Source organism: Coffea arabica, chromosome 1c (assembly GCF_036785885.1).
Source record: "Coffea arabica cultivar ET-39 chromosome 1c, Coffea Arabica ET-39 HiFi, whole genome shotgun sequence".
Lineage (NCBI taxonomy): Eukaryota > Viridiplantae > Streptophyta > Magnoliopsida > Gentianales > Rubiaceae > Coffea > Coffea arabica.
Genome location: NC_092310.1, coordinates 7,874,654 through 7,893,319, shown reverse-complemented (window position 1 = coordinate 7,893,319; position 18,666 = coordinate 7,874,654). Strand labels below are relative to the sequence as shown.

Genomic DNA, 18,666 nt, shown 5'->3' with positions numbered 1-18,666 from the left:
TGTAACACAACCGATTTTTTTTACCTTGTTCCTTAAGAAAGACAATAGAGACAAGTAGGAAGGGCATGGACTTGGAGACTCTTGTCGGATAGGTCCCTAGTGTTAGAAGGATGCGCAATGGCCATACCCTGATGTACTGCGTATTTTATATATCATTTCTCGAGAATTATTTATGATTTGCTTATTGTTTTCAGAATTTTATGATTCTATCCTTGTTTGAAAATTACATAAATCTTTTTTCTTGACTTTTAAAGTTTTCTTTCTCTTACCCTTTTTCTTAATTTTTTATGTAAAAGAAATGCTACAAATAGTTTTTGTAAAGACTGTTTACAGTCAATACATTTTCACTAAATGCACTAATTCGCCTCTTCACAGAGTTCATCAAAGTAATACTCCGTTTTTTCCTTCTTCTTTTCCTTTTATTTTACTTCCCTCTGAAAGAAGTAATTCTAGTTAAATGATTCTCAGAGATTTATGGTGTGCGAAAATGTGCTGCTATAACACAATTATTAAGAACATCAAAGGAATCCAGCATAAGCACTTGCGTATTTTAACTTTCATACAATTTGATGACAAACACGGATTTAAAAGAAAAAGTCACAGAAGAAGTATGATGACTCATTTTTGAATTTCATTTGTAGAGGATAAAAGAATGATTGAAGGATAATGATGCATGGAAAGAAAAATGATGCCAATTTACTTGACAAAATTACAACTTTTCTCTAACTATTTGGCACATATTGCTTTAGATACACATTTTTCCTAACAATTTGGTACAATGCTAGCATCAATTTCTAACAATCTCGAACCAAGAATAACGGAAGATTCCGGCATCAAAATTTGCAAGAAACTACTAATAAACAAGGCCAAGAACTATGCCTATGTTTAAAAAATTAACTGCAAAAATGTAGAAAGAGAAAAGAATCTAATTTCTCTTTCTTCTTTCTACAAAAAAAGAGGAAAAAAAAAGAAAAAGAAAAAGAAAACCATGAATGCTATTTGTTCTGTGTAGGATTTGAAGAGCTTGGTGGCTTATTTCTCAGGCCATTTACTACTGCTTTCTCAGGCTTCATCACTGATCCACTCAACTTGTCTACATTTGCAGAAATCTGTGCCTTCGTCTTCGAAACTAGCAGTCTTCTTGACAAACTTCTTCCTCCATAATGCAAAGAGTTGCTTACATTATCTTGTAACATTGCTGAGCAACTTGATAGAATTTGAGAAAGTTGCATCAGCACCAACAAGAAAACAAGAGAAGTTCTGAGGCTGATTTTCATTGCTTGTGGTTTCACTTGAAGGAAAAATGTTATACTTGAAAGAAAAATGAAATGAAGGTTTGACTGATGTGAATCTGTGATGTGAAGTTTGAGTTTGCTTTTAGGAGTATATATACAAAGATCTGGATTAACTGGAAGAGGGTTTGGAGGTGGAAGCTTGTGTTTAGATCTGACAAAACTTATGCTTTCTGTGTAATTATATAAAAGCAATGATGATTACTTTTTTTTAAGAGTAATTTGAAGTCTGAGTTAAATTCAAAACTAATATCAAATTGTGCTCTCTGATTTATTCTTATCTGTAGACAGAAATATCTGTTGATGATGACTCTTTAGAAGTTTAAAATTTTGTCCATAATCATCCTAATTTGAGTGTAAGGGTTCTTAAATAAGCATTTCAAATTCGACCATAATTATACCTGCATTTCATAAATGCGTTTTTATTAGTGTTCAAAATTATTCTCTAACTACCTTTTTATCCACAACGTGTTCAAAAAAATTATTGTAGTACTGCTTAGAAAAAACTGAAAATAAAACACAACTAATGGAGTAGAATGTAGCTTCATAGGCAATGACTGGACTAGTACATGGTACCCACAAGCTGGCTGGAAATACTACTATCTTTGATTCAAATGAAGAAATTAGAAAAAGCAACCCTACTTTGACCAAACAAAACTCTAAGCAGAATAAAATATGGGAGATGGTTTTGCAAAAATGGTAGTTTATACCTTGTTTTTTAGTTGGTTGGAACTTGGAAGGCAGCTGAACATGTGACGCTGATTTGACCAGGTATTGGTGATCCCGCGGCTCAACAACAATCTTGAGAGATTAAAGAACATGCCTCATGTGACTTACCACAAGGGACCATGTTATAATCACCATGTTTTCTGTACTTAACGTCTATTTAATTAAACTGTTTTGCATCTGACGTAAGGGAAACAAGCACAGCTAAATTTAGTTGGTCATGCTTTATATGCAACTTGGCTGGCTTGTGATTTCAGACCATTGCTAATTCTATAGCTTATAGTTTTCATCACTATTTTTTTTCCTGATTTGTTGTGTCAATGTTGCTTGAAAACCATCAGCTTAATAGTGCAAGCTTGTCCAAATAGGCTTTTGATCTGTTCCAACGAAAACAGGAAAAATTCACAAGTTATAAAACATTTAGATATAGTTTGCTAGGTAGTCGTCATATTATTTTGGGACTTCAAACTTCGTTTCCGAAATAATTATGCTGCTTCATCTTTCATTGAAAGCAAAATGTATCAAGAGTTGCTTCTTTTGCATATGTCAATCGCTTTGATCAACTATTACAAAATTTTTTGGTGACATCAATATGTATACTGGCGGTGTTATCCCACTTTGTTGTTTTCTGATATTTGAGAAATGTATTAGTAGCCAATCCTTTTACCTATAAGGTTAGAAGACGTGAAAGGATAGGATAATTCTAAATTTTAAACCGCTGATTTCCTACTATTGGACACATCTATACTACATACTATTCACCAGTTGATATGTTCTAGAACATTTTCAGTAATATGACATGTGTCATTTTTCGGAGTTTTTGGATTATTTGATGCTTATGACAATGTGTTATTTAATGCTTATCTATTGGATTAATTCAAATGTTTAAATTCTATAGGAAAAAATTTGGTTAAACTAATTTATCAAGAAACTTCTTTAGCTATAGTTCAGCACTGTTAAATTAACTTAGTAAAAATACTAAGGATTAATCTTTCCTACACTGACAGTGTATATACTATCAGTGTTGAATGATTGATAATTATGCAACTTTTACACACATGTCATGAATCCAACGATGATAGTGTATACACCATCAGTGTAGGAAAGATTTACTCAAATACGAATTAAAAAATGCTTTACTTTAACGTTTCCAATCGGTAGTAAAAACCATAGTTGAACTTGGTATGTGTTTTATAATTTCTTTAATGCTCTAAAAATTTTAAACTCATCACTTAACATTCTCCAATACCAAACACTAGTATTGTAACTCGTGCAATGCACGGATTTATTTTTAATATAATAATAATATTAAATGAATTATTTATATTAGCTACATGAAAAAAAGGTTTAAAAAATTAAAAGAGCGCTATTTTAGTATCTAATTTATATTGTATTTATGTACCTTATCTAAAACTTTAAAGTATAATAAAAAATATGAACAAATATCACAAAAATATCTAAAGGAATACTAAACCTACACCAAATACAACATTATTACCCCTCTTCCACATTCTCTCTTTTTCCGCCATTACCCCTCAATATTTCCCTACTCTTTATTACCCACTTCCTCACCTTTCTAACCCAAACTTCCCACATCCCTCTAACTCTTTTCCCTCCCACGAACAATACCTTCCGTTCACTCTACCCTACTCTCAAATTGCACAATCTCTTAGCCAATTTCATAACCTATTTATCTCTTATTATGCTACTCTTTTCACCAATTTATAGTTGTAAATAGTGATCAATTTTTCAACTCGATTTTCAACAAATGAGTGTAGGTATGTAATTTTATTAGTTTCAAATGGGTAACCCAATTAAACCCATTAATTAGTGGCTATTAAATTGAGAGATGGGAACTACCTATTTAGAGCTAATTAAATTAGATGTAGATTTAAATTTATTAGTAAGCAAATTTAAACCACTACCAATACAATAATTATATTCTACTTTTTTCATAGCCATATTTAACGTTCTTTTCCTATTCTTTAAATTTCATTTTTTAAAATTTTTGTTAAATCTCATCCTATTTCCTCCTTCTTTTCCATCAAAGTTTTAATTAATTCGTTGAGTGTTAATTAATTTCTTGCATTCAGACATAAATTATTTTGAGATTCTTATAGATTGCAAAATTTGGAACTCACCACTTTTGGTTCTTCTGTATTTTTTTTTTGTTTTTAGGTAAAATTTTATTTATTAATATAATATGTTTCTATTTTTGTTGATTACAATAATATCTTATTTTGTTGCTTAATGAATATGGGAAAAAAAATAAAATTTGTAGTGGACCATAAATGGGTAAGATAATTAAAACCATGTAAAACTATATCCATGTAACCTACATAAATTACCCATTTTGATAGTTTCTTCCCAACCCACAACTATAACTCCCTTGACTTTACCATCCCCAATCCTGTACCCCTATCTTTATACTCCTTTTACTATTTAGGATTCATTATCTTACTTTTACCTTTTCCAATCCTATACTCCTATCTCTATATTGCTTTTATTATTTAGAATTCATTACCTCACTTTTTAAGTGTTTTTTAAAATGAAAGTTAGAATTATAATCATCAAGGAAAAATAATTGGGTATAACTTTGGTGAAATGCTACTAATTTTTGTGATGACCATCCAAGATAATTGTTTAAACAAATATCTGAATGTTTGACAAATCTATATACATACCCGAAAGGAAAGTGCTAAAAATGTTGCTATGTAAATGATTAAAAAAGGGACTAATCATATTATTCCTCAGATTTGACAAATTAATCTTTATTAGCAATCAAGGAGTAAAATGGGTTAAAATGATAAAATTGTAATTGGGTGAATGATTTTAATATGGGACTAATAAAATTATTCAAATTTATTTTCTTTAATTATGGAAGGAAAAAAGGGTTAAATTCTGAATATAAACTATAAAGGGTTTATTAAACACTCATTTAAAGTGGAAAAATTTTAAATTTTAAATTATTGGTTGTAAATCACTATTTCAAACTTTTTAATTGAATTTATGTATTAAAATAAATTAAAAAACCAGAAAAAAGTACGGGAAATTTGGAAGGCATCCAAGGGGCCTCCACTAAAACCTCCCATGCAATACATATAGATACAGATATAGATGTTATGTTATATAAGGTTAACACGTTCAATTTTTGTATAATTCCATTATTTGAATTCTAATCTATTAATTTTCATTATCTAAATTCTAATCTAATTTGTTTTCATATTCAACAAATCAATTAAACTCTATTCGAATATTATGTTCTGTTCAAATAGTACAATCGACAGACTTATTAGTTAATACTTTTTTTTTACATATTTCAAATATTACTACCAAATCTAACCTACTTGCAAATTTAACAAAATCTAATTTATATCAAATTCAACAAAGCAATTAAATTCTATCCAAATTTTATTACTTTAAATATTACATTAAACTTAAATAAGTGGTTGAAAATATAAGCATGTTTATAAATGCAATCCAATGGCTAAGATAGAAGTCTCCTTTCTCTCCCTACTTCTTAAATTCCGCCCCTTCTCTAATCCCTACTAGCAAAATTTTTTTAAAAAATATTTATAAACATAATAATGTAGTAGGAGGGTTTGAAGTTATGGAGATTGTCAAATCATATAATAAAATAATCTAACTTCAAATTTCAAATGTTCCACTTATTCTTGACTTTTTATTTTCTAATGAATTAAAAAATTAACTAAACAAAATTACATGAGGCAACTCTTATAAAAAGTTTTAACAAATTATAATAGATTTTGGTTTTCATCTTGATTTCAACAAATTCAATCAAGTTCGTCCCATTGTTTAAACATGGAATGAAGCAAGTACTTATATTTTCAAGTATATATGCAAGGGTTCTAAAAAGAGTTGTAACTATAATTATTGAAAAAAAATGTTGAAAATTAAATGTTAGAGAAAAATATGCCTACATCTTCTGAGCATAATCATGAATTTAGATAAGATTTTTTTTTATTCACAATGTTCCACCAATCTAGTTATATTAGTAGTTCATTCCAACTAAGCTACTAATTTGCTATATCCCTAATTAATCATCATAACTCCACATAAAAATGTCCATAACTCCATCTAAAAAAGTCTATAACTCCATCTAGAAAAACACATTTAATTCTTGTTAGTTTTGTCCTCATCTCTACCATGTCTATCATCTAATTCTTTACTAAAAAAAAAAAAATCACTTGTTAGCCTTGCTGTCATCTCCATAAGCATCTACTAGTCATCAACATCAGCACCTCCAAAACCAGCTCCAAAAATGATGACCAGTGGTATGAAAAGAGCTATTGGTACCTCGTATGCCACTCGGACAAGCCTCCCTGTGGGCAGATGCCCAAACCAAATCCTGAATAACAAGATCACTCCAGTGCACGAACATACAAAAGCAAGAATCCTATATCCAGTGATGTCGGCAGGGTGCTCAATAAGATATTGGATGGCCTGAAGAGTCAAAGCCATCCAATAAAAAAAGGCATCTACACCAGAATACTCCCTCCACACGCCAAAGGCATAGAAAAAAATGATTTCATCCTCTGTTTCCCCCTTCGTCTCCTAAAATGTCTTGCGAGATGGGCCAAAATCACAAGCACCGGAAAGGTAAAGGTCCACCACCCCTAGGCGGGCAATGGTTCGCCGAGGGAGGAAGCTGGAGTAGAAGTCACAACTGTCGTCGCCATCGGAGATAGGGTGTGATACGCTGCTGGCCTTTGGCCCCCCTGGACACAAACGAGAGGAAGTAGACTACGTTGCCTAGGGGAGAGTGAAACAGGGAAGGTGGAATAACATGACGAGCGAGGGCGAAGGCGGAGGCGGAGACAGACCGAGGATGGCACGACGAAAGTATATACACCAGCCATGGAGGATCACAAAACTTTCTGAATCTACCTCAAAAGCAGTTTTTAGAAGTTTCAGCATAGTAATTTCTAAATCAATCAATTCAGCCACCCACATTTGTCCAATTGGAAAGATTTGTGAGAATAGATAAGAATTAATATTTATACAAGTATACAAAAATTTCATACATTGTTAGTTTTTTGCATTCATTGTAAGTATTTTAGACAATTTTATCACCGCATTTGAAGCACAGATTATGCTCCTTTCTATACTGAATTTCAGCCAGGGATATCTTCTTGAAATTTTGTGGAGCTATCTTCTTGATCATATTAGGAGCTATTGTTTTCACTGCTAGTGTATGTGACGTACTAGGGACATTTTCTTTTTGACTACTCCAAGTGTTGTGAGGATTATTAATCTTCTGTACCACTTTATGTTTCTTGAAATAAGCCTTAAATGCATGTTCATGTAATTCTTGCCAGTTCGAAAACTCTGGCTAGGGAAGTAGGGTCGTGTGCTTTTATCATTAACCTCAATTCTTCTGGCAATCCACTAAGAAAGCATGAAACATAATAAGATTCTGACAACGTAGGGTTTAGAACCATTACCTCTGATCTCAATTCTTCAAATTTCTCTTGGTATGCCAATACAGTGGTGGTTAGTTGGAGTTTGTTAAATTCCTCCACTGCATCAATATTTCCAATTTCGCCAAACCTTCTGCACAGCCCTTCCACAAATTCACCCCACCTTATATTTCCCTTTCCACTTTGAATCCTTGGTACCAAATATCAGCCTTCGCTGCAATGTAAATCTCAACTATGTCCAGCCATTGCTCTTCGGGGATGCGAAATAGTTGGAAGAATTTTCGGCATTTCTTGACCCACTCTCTTGGGTGATCTCCGTGAAAGGAAGGAAAATCCATCTTAGGTAACCCAGAAATGGATAATTCCTACCCCCAAACTGGTCCCGTGTCACATTATCCCCCATTTCTCTATTTCTAAGTCCATCATTTCCTCCTTGCTGATCCATTCCCCCTGGAGTTGAGGGAGTAGTCAAGATTCCCCTGTCTAGTTGAGCAGATTTTGTGAAGTTGTTGAACTGAGTATTCATAGCTGCCATGAACACATCCAACTTCTTGTTGATTTCCACATTCCCTGCTAGAACCTTGTCCTCCAAACTCCTTTTATCCGCTACCATGGTATCCAAGATTCCTTGAATACGAGCTTCTTGCTTGCGCAATTGCTCCTCCATACTTTTCATTCTTGTACCGTTAGCCATGGCGTAGAATAATGGCCCAAGCTACTGAATCCGAGGATCAGTAGCTCTGATACCAATTGTAGTGATTGGTGTAGGATCTGAGGATTGAATTAGGAGATTACAAGAAGAGTAGAAAAGTTAGAAGGAAGAACAGAAGAGAAGAAGCTGAGGAGAGAGAGAAAATGTGAGTTTATTATCTGGTTGCATATCAAATCTGTTCCTATCACTGGATTCAGTTGGTTATTTATCTAAAGGAACAATCAGTACAATTAGCACATGGCAGTTATGCCTTGCCAGCTTAGCAAATCTTAACAGAATACAACTAATCAACTACACCTACTAATCATGTAATTTGCGGTCATAACAAAATCCAAATTTAGTTTGATAGGTATAAAATAGGACGTTAACAAGCTTCTTATTATCTTAGTTAATCGATTGCAATTGCAAGGATTTGGTGATAGATTCCAAGGATTTGGTGATTCGGATGTTGGTGACTTCATTGGCTTTTATATATCTCAAGGAGCATTTGGTGATTCAGATATTCCAACGGCTTTCATATATGTCAATGAGCTCTTATATATGTCAACGAGGATTTGGTGATTTAGATATTCCAAGGATTTGATGGGTGATTCAGATGTTCCAAGAATTTGGTGATAAAATAAGGCTAGATATTTCACTATATATTTCTCTTCGCAAGTTTAGTCATCTATGGAGATTTTTGAGTATTTCCCTCTAAAATAGAGGATTTCTCAAACTAAATAAAGTGAACTTTTTTAGGAGTAAAACACTCATAAACTTTGCATGGCTACTTTCCTTTTGCTAGTAGGACTTTCTTGTAGGATGTTTCTATTGTTGAATCACTTTGCATGATCTATTACAAACACATTGATAACCACTTATGTTGAATATGTGGGACGAGTTAAATATAGTTTGAGTTAAAGTACTGATTTGTTGAAAAGAGTTGGATCTTTTATCCGAATACGAAATGCAGAGGTTTCTAATGTCAGCTCAACTTCTCTTTCGGAGTGTCATGGTGGTTGACATAAGTACAACTCTATTTTCCATTTTGTTAATATAAATACAATTCTATGTTTCATTTTGTCAGTGCACATATGTTGTGAAAAGCATTTGCTCTTTTTAGGCACTGCATTTATATGACACTCATTCTTATATCATGTTCTTAAATGTGAAAGGTGAGAAGTAAAAGTCATTCTTATATCATGTTCTTAAATGTAAAAGGTAAGAAGTGAAAAGTGTGAGTGAGTGTTATAAATATTACGTATGACAAATAACAACTTTATATCCCTTTGATTAGGTGCATTGATGGCTTCGTGTTGTGTTAGACTATTAGTATGCCCAACTTATTTTTCAAGAAATAGTTAGGTGAAAGACGCTTCTAACATTACGGACGTGTATAACACTTCCCTAGCTTTAGTTATATCGCTAAGAATTTTAAATAATCCATAAGGTATCTATACATTTAGTGATAAAAATACATAAAAAGATAAGGATAAAAAGATATGATAATTCTAGATTTAAAAAGAGTGGCTGAGAGTGAGAGTGGTTTGTAACTCATAGCATTTGTCATTTTCATATTTTCCTTTATCTTTTTAAAGCATACAACAACACTTTTTAATCTAGTTTCGCATTTAGACACTTTTTTCCATCTAGTTTTAATTTTTTGAAATTTATGTTTCTAGTTCCTCTTATCAGTGCCCATTGACCACTCAATTGACAAACTTTAAACTCCTTGCAATGTTACTTTGCTCACCAAATTAACATTAGAGCCATGATCTGAAACACATGAAAAGTTGGTGAAAATTAGGGAATAGGACTGGAGATACCTATGATTATTTTTTTGGACAACTTAAATGTATTGAAAGATAATCTAAGGTAGTTGCGTATGGTATATTTTTTTTGTATGTTAAAAAATTAACTAGATAATTAACTCAAACTCTGGATCAAAATTTAAAATCCTAGTATTTTCCAACTATTTTATCAATTATATCTTGTTTAATTTAATTATTTATTTAATTTCTCAAGTAGTGATTAAAACACTCTTTGAGTTCAAATTTTGTTAGTTTTGTTAGAATAATTAAAGTAGAAAATTAATTCGTCTCTATGGATTTGACCCTGGAATACGTGTGACGGCCCCACCTCCTCCTAGGGCATACCCTAGAAGTTAGAGGACCGCCTGAATTCCTCTCTTGCCAGGGCTCACTCACTTATATTAATTTTAGAGATAACATTTTGATAAACCAAAACCAGACGCTCAAATCTTTTACAATACCAAGTATAATAGCCTCAACCATAATATGATATTAAAGGATTTACAATCACAAAAGTCTTCATGTTAATTCCCTAAGATCTTTCGTTCATTCCCTGACCACCAACTCCTGTAAGGAAAATAAAACTAAAGGGTTGAGCTAAAACTCAGTGAAGTTTGCCGAACAAGTAACATTCAATAAACACTTAACCAGTAAAATTAAGCAAGTAATGCACATTTCACTGTATAGTCACTTTCAAAAGGATACAACAACCAATTAGCCATATAAAACATTCACCAAACTTAACAATTTAGGATATCAAATTTAATAAAAGTAATCAATCACCTCAAAGGATACGATACTGATATGCATGGACTCTAGAGGTGGCTCCCGTCCGTTCCAGACGTAGCACTTAGTTTCGTTCAGTAATTCAGTGTCATTTCAATATCATTGCACATTCATTTCAGTGTCATTGTACATTCATTTCAATATCATCGTACACTCCGCCAAATCACCTCCTTATGTCCTCCAAAACAATAAACAAACCCCTACATTCAGTAATCAGTTCAATAATCTCCTAACTTTAGGGTAATACTCGAGTATACCGAAACAGTTACCCAAAGCTTCCGTCCTATCTGACCAAGCCCTTTGCTGGTTCGAATAGTCCGTTGAACAGAAGGTTTTGGGGACCAGTTCAGCCGATGCAGTAAAGCACACATACAGGTTACATTCATGCACACTTACAATAACATTTAGTCAGTTATCAACCTTCAAGCTCAACTAAGTTGAGTGCGATAAAGTACACCCTCGACTTAGAAGGCGAGGGACAATTGAGATACACTTTACAATGAATCACTTAGCAATAATTCATAACAAGCACATTTGTCAAATAATTTCACTTAAGTAAACATAAACAGTTAAACACATAAATCCGGAAACACTCACCCTAATCAAAAGTTACACTTCGATCTCGGAATTGCTTTCTTGCACACCGCTATCTCCTGAGACAAGTTGTAATTGCCATAATTATTTAACTACTCATTTGGTGAAGTTCAAAAGTATAATCAACATACGTGTTGTATTCTAGCCTTAAGTCACCATTCCACCCGAAATCTAAGTCATTGCTATGTTTAAATGAGGCGACTAGTGCATTTTCTCACACTCACTTGTTACTTCGACTTTTAATCTCCAAAAGAAAGGAAGTTTAAGTAGCAATTCCAGTAATATCACTTCACTACTTTTATACTGTTAGATTTATCGTACTAAAACTCAACATCAACGTTTAACAAGGTAAGTTTAGAAGTAGCTAACCTTAAGGTACTTTCTTGTCACATAATTCCATCTTTTATTAACCAAGACCACATGCATAACTAGTTTATTACCTTAAGATGTGTATACAATTTATATAGAGCCTATTAAACCAAGTAATAAATGGATATCTTCTTATATAAGTTACAAGGCTCCTTTGATTCCTATAGTTGGTATAGCAAACTTTTTCTTCCATTTTAACTGTTTAGATTTTATTTCCAGCCACCAATCACTCACCAACAAACTCATAATACACCAACAAGTACAAATCAAGCATTTCCAGCAAATTTTATACTAAAATATCCATTCAAATGCCAAGAAATTCCATTGACTAAACTGTAAATGGTTTATTAGCCTAACAGTCTTTCAAACAAGAATCCAGCCATAAAAATTACATTTTCACCCCAAAATTCACATACATGACCATCTAATGATATTATAAGGTGTAATCAACCTTAATATGAAAGTTTACAGCCCAAAATCTATAGAGAAATATCAGAAAAAAAATCCCTTTCATCTCTCTCGGCTGAGGTTGAAAAATTCCAGCAAGTAGGTAGGTTGGAAAACAAGTTTTCTCCGTAAAATTCTTTATTTTCCTTATTCAAACTTAATATCCAGGTGATAATTTTTATTCTATGAGGTGTTTTGAATCACAATATAGAATTTACAGCCGAGGTTTGAAGAGAAAAGTTGGTGAATACTCTCTTTTATTCTCTCGGCCAAGATGAAGGAGTTTCAGCAGCTAGCAGTTTAAAAGTATGAAATTTTCTCTAATAATCTCTTTATTTTACACTCAAATCTAACTTGCAATCATATAAACATTAGAGTAAGAACATTCATGTTCAAACGAACATTCCCAGCTTTGACAACCTTTGTTTTCTATAAAGTTTTCTTTAACTTGGTTCCAACTCAGTCTAAAAGACTACTAGCTAAACGTAGAAGAAATGGAAGAGAAAGACAGAAGTTTACCTCTGGTTCTTATGGCTCTAAGTTAGGAAAATAAAATTCTGGTTTCTTTCTCCCATTCTTAGCTCGATAGACTGCATTCCTTCTTTCTTTGTGGCTGGTTCTCACGGTTGAAGGAGGCCAAAAATGAGTTCCTAGTAGTTGTTGTTGTTTCTTTCTTTTGGTCTTTCTCTCCTTTTCATCCTAATGTCTCTCGGGTAGCTAAACTAAGGACAAGAACTCCTTTCCTCTAGAATTCAGCGAGTGCAGGCGGCTCCAAGTTGAGCTTCGGTTCCTCAAAATTGCGCCAACTCTCACTCTTTCTTCTAGCTACTTCACTCTCATTCGATTGAGGCCATTAGGTGAAGCATACCACCAGGATTTCTCTCCCTCTCACTCACTTTGGCTCACGATTTTGAGGTTGCTAGCTGGAGAAATAAAGCTAGCAAATGTCTAACTCTCTCCCCCACTCTCTCGGTTGGAAACTGGAACAAGGAAGAACCAGAAATATTTTCCTCTCTCTCGGTTGTGTCTTGAGATGAAAAGAAATGGCTTAGTCTCTCTCAGTTTTGCTCTTGGTGTTTGGTTGGTAAGAAAAGAATTCAAGCCTCACTTCTCCACTCGGCCACCGCCCAACTTAGCAAGCCACTTTCTATTTGTTTCCTCACTTCCACCGCTTGACTTAGCAAATTATTGGCTGTGGATTTCTCTTGATTTTCCTTCTGCCACTGTTTGGACTTAGCAGCTTATAAGACTCTAGAATCAGAAGGAATAGTCCACTCAGTGGTCAATGTTTCCCAGTCGGTGCTACTTACTGCTTGAGCTGTTTTCTTTCTAGTGTTCTCTCAATCACCGCTCTAGTAATTAAGCATTTGATTGCCTAAGTTCCTCTGTTGTCCAGAAGCTCAATTCCTCTCTTGGTTGCATGGTTAATTGTCCAACCGTTAATGGTTAAATTGGTCCTTTAGTTTATTATTTCATACATTCACTCCTAATTTAATTTGTATTTTCGTGGAAATTTTTCTCACGTTGATCTAGTAGATTTCACACATTTAGCTTTAAGAAGAATTTATTAGACATGTACTTATTGAACTATATAGTATATATTACTTGTCCAGTAATATTTGCAAATGACATAAATTAGGATATGAATGCCATATATTTATTTAATTCATAAAAATTTTCTACACCATTCTAGAATATTTTCTAAACTCTCAATTCTATAGGGATTCAATTAGGCATTTAACTTAACCGTTTATTCGTTATATATAATATTTCTAATATCAAATTAAATAAAATAAAATAATTTTCTCGGGTTCTCACATCCTTTCCTACTTATAAAAATTTCGTTCTCGAAATTCGAACCTTTAATCACGAAAAATTTCGAATATTTGTGTCTTAGCGTTTTCCTGTGACAGCCCCACTTCCCTGTAAGGCGAACCAAAGGGTTCGGCGGACCGCCTGCTCAGCTATCGCCGGAACTCACTCACTCACTACAGTGCTCAAATAAATTACAATATAAATCTCAAATACACATCAAATGTTCCACAAATTTACATATCATAAGTGAAGCAAATAATTCTCAATTTCACTACAAACTAACCTCAAGAGATAAAACAATACTAATTTTCCGAATAAGACAAAGGTCCTCAGTTCTCACATAATTACAATTACAATCTAAATCTCAAATAATATACAAGATAAATCTGGAACTCAACGATACAGGAGATAATCCAACCATTCACACGGAGAACTTTAATACAAATGCTTCCTTCGCCTCGAGCCCTGTGGAGGGGAAATAAAATATTTTTGGGGTGAACTAGAAGCTCAGCGAGTAACCAGTAAAATCAGTAATCAAATAAGTTTCACAATAGTTCATTTCAATGATGTCATGAATCAGTAATCAAATGTACGTTTATTGCTCTTGTGAGTCAGTGAAATCATAGTACTTAGACGTCCAACGCTCAAAGAGATCCAGTAACAGTGAAATAGTAATAGGGAGCCCTTGGTGCTCCAGATGAACAGTAAACAGTGGTGGAGACGTTGGTTCTAAGCACAAGACTTCCCAAGAACTCATTAAAGCCAAATCATATCATGAACTCACATGCAAGCACACATGATATGCAATCGAGTAAACAATGCAAGAAAACATTCAAAAGTAACTTTGGAACAGTTTTGGGGTCACTCACCAACCATGGCTCATAATTCTCATCCATCATAGACAGTTTCCTCGATCCAGTCCAAGCTCTTCATTCTACCAAGAATTAAGCCAAACTCACAGCGATTAAATGTTCTCAAAGATTGGACAGTACTTCCCCTTAAATTCCTTATTTTCCATCCCACAAGACATTACAAATCACATCTCAACTCAATCACAATTACACATACAAATCATAAGCTATTAACCACTCTTAATTAGGGTCACAACACCCTTCACATACAACCATTAGATAGCTCCATAATTAATCACAATAAAGCCCCAAATTAGAAACCCTAATTTGAACTTTAACCCCACAAGCGGAAATTTTCCGTAACCAATCAGATCCAACATATACAAGCTCCATTTTACGCTATAACAAGCCATCAATCCATGACTAAACAATGATTATCATATAATAATCAGAAAAATTACCAATAAATCAAAAAACCATCAAAACTCCACTTTCAACCATAAAACCTACCACAAATCCATATATTTAGCCACCAAAGCCACTAATATGCCATTATTAAAGCAAGAGAGAACTTTCTTATCCAACTTATCTCAAACTCAAGAAAGCTAGCAACTTAAAGCTTCCCTTTCAAAAATCACTCCATCAAAAGCTTTAAACCTCCTAAGTGAGCACTTGTATGGAGTAGATTGAAAAACTAACGGTGAAATCTCAAGATGTAAGCAAGAAATGGAAGAATGAAGTTGAAGTTTTCTTTCTCTCTTTTCTCCCTCATGAAGCTCGGCCAAGCCAAGGAAAGAAATGAAGATATTTTCAGCCAAAAAACAAGATAAGAATGAAGAAAACAGCCAGTCAAACCTGACTGCCGCCTGTGCCACGTCACAATCTGGCCGGATTCAAGGCAGTGAAGATTCTATTTTTTTCAAACAAGCCAACGAATCCGGCCAAGTATCCGGCTAGAAACTGGTCGGATATGCGGCCGAATTCTGCAAAAATTATGGTCACCAGAAAAATTTTTCTTTTTTTCTTTTCTTTTGGGCGTTACATTTCCCCTTTCCAATTTAAGTATTGTATCGGCTACTTCCCCAAGTGTATAAAATTCAATTTCTTTAGTTATACAATTCAACTGGGCATTATACATAATTAAACAATCTATACCTATGATAACATTATAAACCTGACGTTATCGCTCCCTAAACTCTATATCTCTCACAACTAGTTGATTTACAAATATGTAATAATCAATTATGCATGCATATAATTGTAGTTAACTGTAACCCAGAAACACATTCACTCCATATATATATCATCAGTACAAAGCAAATTCATGATCAATTAAATTGCACCACATAACAAAGTCAATTACAGCATATATCAAGCTTAAATACACTTTAATAAGAAGTCAAACAAGTCTTTAGTTTAAGTACATTCAGTATCCAAATATGGCAAAGTTCCTGACTCAATCATCCCAATCTAACGGTTTATTGGGTCAGTCCATAATAGAGCTGGTAGATCCTTGAAATTCTTACCTTTATTAACAAAAGTTTGGGATATATTATTATTTTATTTTTTTTAGATCGATCATAGCCTATCTCACACTAACTGTCGGTTCAAATATCCCAATAATATCATTCCATTCAATAGAACTATCAAGTCATGGCTTCAACATTAGTCTGTCCTTACTTCCAAACTTATGAGACGATAAATAGATCAAATTTACTAACTTTTAAATTTTATACATGTTCTCACTCTTTCCTGCTTCTTGTTATCAATAATTGTTATATCAACTACTTATAAACATGTTTCGATAAATATTTCCTTAGACCTATAAACTGTAATGATTCACCATAACATCATTGCCCTAATAATCACCACCTACTCCACATATTACATTTCTCTAAATTTCACTGCAAATTAATTCATTTTCTTATTTCATCCATCTAAGTCTTGTTTTAATAGTTAAAGCACCATTAACCTAAACCTTGTCTTAATCTTATCCATTGATAGAAGTTTATTTTATACTGACTACCGTGTATGATCATCCCAACATAGCCAAGGTGACAATTTTTTTTCAAACGCATTTACTAACCCAATTACCCCATTAGTAAGACTAATAAAAATTTCTTAGCAAATTGTAGATCTACTATGTCTAATATGAAGTCAAATAGTACGATCATTACCTAAGTGCATCAATGGCTCTCAAATATTCTAAATGAACTCAAACATTTCATACATTGGCTTTTCTATTGGACATTAGCCCCAAATAATCCTAAAAAAAAAATTAAGGAGCCACAATGTCATCGAGAACTCACATATAATTATTTGCAAATGGTTGCATACTAATCACATGGCAAATTCGTCAAACTTATCTCACCTCAATTTTGAAAACTCTCCTCAAGGTTTAGAGCTATTCACAACTGCATAGTTCTTACTTAAGCTACTATTTCACTCAAATTCTAGGTCTAAACACACGTTTTTGGGTAAGAGATGGCATATAATCCATTTACCATTGAACGACTAGTAAAATTATTCATCTTAAAAACAGAATCTGCACTAATCTTCAAGATTTCACTATTGGCTCTTCACCTTTAACTTTCAAAAGCTAGACTTCGTCCTTTCGATTCTATTTTTCCAAATTTAATCATGATTTCTAGTCACATCATAATGCAATATACTAAATTCTTCCCAATTTACAATTACACCATTGAACGAAATATCTGGTCCTCAGGTACAAGAATTTGAAAATAGGATAATTAACAACTCAGGCCGGCCACTCCCAAGTGTAAATCAACCAAATTTGAGATTCCTACCCAATGTACATATCTAATTCCCTTAGCAATAGTAATTAGTTCAACACTTAATAGGTCATTCCCCACAGTCCGAGAACCCTCTCCTGGCTTGAGCTCATTAAGAGTTCTGATACCACCTGTGACGGCCCCACCTCCTCATAGGGCATACCCTAGAAGTTAGTGGACCGCCTAAATTCCTCTCGCCAGGGCTCACTCACTTAAATTAACTTCAAAGATAACAGTTTGATAAACCAAAACTAGATGCTCAAATCTTTTACAATACCAAGTATAATAGCCTCAATCATAATATGATATTAAAGGATTTACAATCGCAAAAGTTTTCATGTTAACTCCCTAAGATCCCTCGTTCATTCCCTGACCACCAAATCTTGTAAGGAAAACAAAACTAAAGGGTTGAACTAAAGCTCAGTGAGGTTTGCTGAACAAGTAACATTCAATAAACACTTAACCAGTAAAATTAAGCAAGTAATGCACATTTCACTGATAGTCACTTTCAAAAAGATACAACAACCAATTAGCAGTATAAAACATTCACCAAACTTAACAATTTAGGATATCAAATTTAATAAAAGTAATCAATCACCTCAAAGGATACGATACTGATATGCATGGACTCTAGAGGTGGCTCTCGTCCGTTCCAGACGTAGCACTTAGTTCCATTCAGTAATTCAGTGTCATTTCAATATCATTGCACACTTATTTCAATGTTATTGTACATTCATTTCAATATCATTGTACACTCCGCCAATTCACCTCCTTATGTCCTCCAAAACAATAAACAATCCCCTTTATTCAGTAATCAGTTCAATAATCTCTCAACTTTAGGGTAATACTCGAGTATACAGAAACAGTTACCCAAAGCTTCCGTCCTATCCGACCAAGCCCTTTACTGACTCGAATAGTCCGTTGAACAGAGGGTTTTGGGGCCCAGTTCAGCCGATGCGGTAAAGTACATATACGGCTTACATTCATGCACACTTACAGTAACATTTAGTCAATTATCAACCTTCAACCTCAACTAAGCCGAGTGCGATAA

At 33.6% G+C, this 18,666-nt stretch overlaps 1 long non-coding RNA gene across 1 annotated transcript; it reads right to left on the bottom strand.

Moving 5' to 3' along the window:
• Positions 1 to 10,244: 10,244 nt before the first annotated feature.
• LOC140006219 (uncharacterized) lies at positions 10,245 to 13,440 on the bottom strand. The gene is made up of 3 exons (XR_011813859.1): positions 12,677 to 13,440; positions 11,345 to 11,400; positions 10,245 to 10,528 (listed from the first exon to the last, which is right to left on the bottom strand). It is a non-coding gene; the product is annotated as an uncharacterized lncRNA (long non-coding RNA).
• Between the last annotated feature and the right edge of the window lie 5,226 nt (positions 13,441 to 18,666).